The sequence below is a fragment of the Ambystoma mexicanum genome, chromosome 5q, assembly GCF_040938575.1.
Source record: "Ambystoma mexicanum isolate Mex_15411 chromosome 5q, UKY_AmexF1_1, whole genome shotgun sequence".
NCBI classification, from domain to species: Eukaryota; Metazoa; Chordata; class Amphibia; order Caudata; family Ambystomatidae; genus Ambystoma; species Ambystoma mexicanum.
In genome coordinates, this window is record NC_090933.1 from 1,068,302,690 (window position 1) to 1,068,306,920 (window position 4,231).

Sequence of the window (4,231 nt, forward strand, 5' to 3'; positions counted from 1 at the left end):
CTGCAATATTTTATTAAATTTTTCTTTTTAGAAAACACTTATATGGAGTGCGCTTCTGGCAAAAACAATATCGTCACACCAACAAGATTATTTCTTGAGTAGTATTTATTTTTTGCATTAATGTCATGCTCTTTCCTTCTTCATACATTGGTTCACATACTGATATTTATTTCCTCTCAACACGTGTTTCCCCACGTCTTGTGCACGTGGTTCATCAGGAGAGATACTAAATTCTTTGTTTTGTAGTCATATTTCTAATTTATTATTCCTTTTTCATTTTTATCTCTCTTATTTATGGAAGTGTTTTTTGGCAGGTTTCTTCTGTTCACCTCGGTACGATTGCCTCCATTCTGCCAAGATCTGCGCAGTCAACATGTACTTGTTCCCCCTAGAGGAGCGAATCATGGGCCTGATAAAATCGACTTGTAAATCTGACCACGGCAGTGTCATCCCCCTCTTTTGCAGGGGAGCACGTTGTGTGAGTGATGTTGGCTGAAATTGTGCACACACAAGACACACCTTCAAGTATTGGTTGAGGTCCTGCCCCATGTGTGGCCAGTATGCAACCTCTCGCAAGATTTCTAGTGTCATATGAAACTCCCGATGACCGGTTGTGGCCGCATCATGGGGGTGACTTAGCATCAGGCTTCGGAATGAGGTACGGGCCACCCACTGGTCATGGCCAGCTAGGGATCTCCTCACCAACAAACCGTCTTGGATTCAGAACATTTTTGGACATTTCATCAACACTCTGATGTCCTCTCTCCCTATGTAATCGTTATCCGTCAGGGGAAAGTTCTCAGGGTCCTCAATGTGTTGATAAAACTTACCAATTATTGGATCCCCTTTTTGAGCCGTAATCAAATCAGCATCTGGGGTCTACTTACTCCATTGTGCAGTTGAGAGTTCATTGTGAGCATTTGTCTGGGACCTTGTGATAGCAGTGACCTGGATTTCCCCAACAGGGACTCAATCTGACGTAGAACGCCTTGGATGGCTCCGGTTTTGGCCAGCTGATCAGCTAGGTCATTTCCAGTTTGTCTGGTCCCTCTACTTTAGAATGACCCTTGATCTTTTTCCAGTAGATGGTCATCCCATTCAAGGTGACCAGATCATCAATATTTTGGATTAATTTTTCATGTTTCAATGGTTTATTATTAGCACACAGCATGCCTCTGGTTTTCCAGTTAACCAGGTGCTCCACGAACCCGTTCCATACATAATCCGTATCTGGATTATTGACCTTATCATGCTTTTTGATATATTACTGCAGTGAAGCATGTATTTGAGAACCCTGTCTCCAAGAAGAACCCCTTGTTTTTGACAGGCTAAGCTAGGCAAGGCGCTTGTGAGAGGCTTCTTTTGAGTTGTCTTACTGCCTCAGCTTGTTCTGGACCCCACTCCCACTTGACCCCCCCTTCAAAAGATGGATAAGGGGTCTTGTGATCTCTGCGTAGTCCTCAATGAACTTTCTGCTGTAATTAGCTAGTCCAAGGAGGCTCCTTAGTTCCAGCAGAGTTGCAACTTCAACAGGTGGGGAAGGCAGTCCTCGTGGACTTGGAAGATCACCTTATCCCTCCTGAAGTCACAGGTCACATCTTCCTTACCATAAGGGCAGGAAGAGTACACCAGGACATTCCCCCCATGCCGGGTGAAGATCCTGTCTGGTGTTGCGTCATCGTCGCTATCACTATCAAAACAGTCCTTGGGGATTGGTCCTAACAGTCCATTACCTAAATCTATGAAAAAATGTCGGTCATCAACCGCCATTCCAACAATGGTGCCTGAGGCCAGAGTGATACTCTTTAGGTCACTGTTATCTCCCTCTATTGGAATGGTGTTGTGTTTTATGTTGACTAGTGGTGTTGGGTTTTGCCCCAACCCTTGCTGTTGGAAATTAGCACTAAGATAAATATAGGCGTCAGGGTTTTTCAGTTTCTGTCCTCTTTTAATTTTTACTTCCAGTGAGACTTGTCGGATCCATTCTGGGATGGTGACTTCCTCTCCAATCTGAATTTCAACTGGATATGGCAGCAGTTGTGCTGACCGAAATGCTTTCTCTGGGTCATCAAAGTCCATGGGATTACCCGCTAATCGGGACCAGGCTTTGAAGTTTATTAGGTCCAAACTAATGGCAAAGCGATTGTGAATGTCACTGCATAAGTAAAATGCAGCAGGGACATCTCGCACGACCCAACAATTATGGACTATGCTCGTGTTGCCTATGGAAATTTTGAGCATACACCTGCTAGGTGGAGATGTTTGGAATTGGGCATTTCCAGGTCCATTTCCCATTTGTCTATCAGTTTAAATGTGAGAATGGCTGGATCTTTTGGGAGTTTGCGGAACATGGCTTCGCTGATGAAGCTCTTAGCGTTGTTCACACACACTCGGGCGAGAACAGAGTCCTTCCCTTCATTTAACTGAATAGGGATGAACAACTGCTCTCCAATTTTCTGAATATCAGGCAAGCTTTGAGCTGATGTCTCATCCTTCTGGACTATAGGAATGGGATTTTCTGATTGTGGATTGGTATAGAATTTCAGAGTGTTTCCTTCCAGTGTGGAATGACACCTTAGACTGGAAGTAAGGTTGATTTTCAGAAAAAGAGAGGAATCCACATCACCAGTTTGTTGTCCTACTGCAATTACTGTCACATCTGGGATTTGATTATTCTGGAAGTGAAATTCTATTTGGTCAGGTGTTTGTTCAACCATGTGGCATGTGCCGTTTAAACTAACATGGTTGACACTCGGTTTTAATTTTATTGGTCGGTTAGTCTGGGTCCAGAGGACCTTGTTTACACAATCTATGAGGGGAGACAACCTACGCAGGATGTCATTCCCTAGTAAACAAGGGGTGCCCTCTGGAGTCACAACTATGATTAGGTGCTTCACCTTGTGTCGCCCAATTTTAATGTCAAAAAACCACAGTCCCTCGACAGGAATTTCCTTCCCGTCAAAGTTCTGAAGTTGTCCAGGAAGAGGGGTGAGAGGAATTTGGTACCTCTCCCCCCCCTTCCCGAATTCAGTTGATCAAAGGCCCTTTTTGAAAGAAGGGTAGCTTGGGATCCAGGGTCCACCAGTTCCCAAAATTGTACATTTCCCCTGTATTTGGACCGGGGCATAATATCTTCCGTCCTTTTCCTCAAGGGGGCACAGGTTATGCACATTTTTGGCCAACTGGTTGGTTAGTTTCTTTACTTTGGACACTGACAAAGAAGTGATTTGGGCAGGATTCTGTTTCGGCTCTTGGGAATCTGCAAGAAAAATGTGACAACTAGATATGGGAAAAGTTTTGGGTTCCCCTGGTTCTGATTCTGGGCTGCCCCCACCCCTTTTTGGAGGCAGTCACCAGGATGGGTTTGAACCAGGGGATTTTCGTGCTGGTGATTCTGAGTACTGATGATCGGCGGTTCTAACACGGTCCCCACATCTACCCAGTCTGGATTTGGATCCTTTGGGACCCATTTTTCTTTGGGAGGAGTTCCCCCATCCCTGAAGGAGAAGATCCTTTTCCCAGAATCCTCTGAGGATCCCTCTCCTTCATACTGGAAGATTTGTACCTCCTCCTCAAAATGGGTCTTTTTGGGCTCTTTATTTCTCCTACCCACCCTCTGCTCCTTGGGTGGCAGACTTTCGGAGGCAGGAGATTTTGGTTCCGGTTCCTGGGTTCCAGGGGCTTTCTACAAGTGGGGAGGGAAGCTTCCTCCAAGGCTTTGCACCCCCCCCATCCCCTTGTGCCTGCCCCCTGGGAAACGGTGAGTTGTCGGGGCTCTTCCACCATCATTGCTCTGGAGCACCAGATCCTGAATTTCAGGCATTCTGAGCCGCCATGCTCATCTGAGGGTTCTGTCGAGCACTCAGCATGCGACCGAGATCCTGTGCCATGTTCTGGGCCTGGCACTCTAGTTGTGGCACCCGCTCTGGCTGGTACGAGGTCCTCATGTCTCCGCTTGGTTGATCCCAGGAAGGGTAGCTGTCCCGTCTCACAAAATACCCTGGGTTAGGGAAGTTTGGGTATCCCTCCACCCTTGGCCTCCCCTCTCCTGGATTGGGCTGTCTGGGCTCAGGAAAGTGGGGATAGAAAGATGGGTTGTTTTGGGGTTGAAATTTGGTGGGTACCTAGGAAAGAAATTGTGTACGGTATTTGGGGGATTACTGCCCTCCTGGGGAAAGCGAGGAGGGAAGTTCCCTGGGTTTCCTGTTGTCTGGTTGGAACCCCCCCCCTT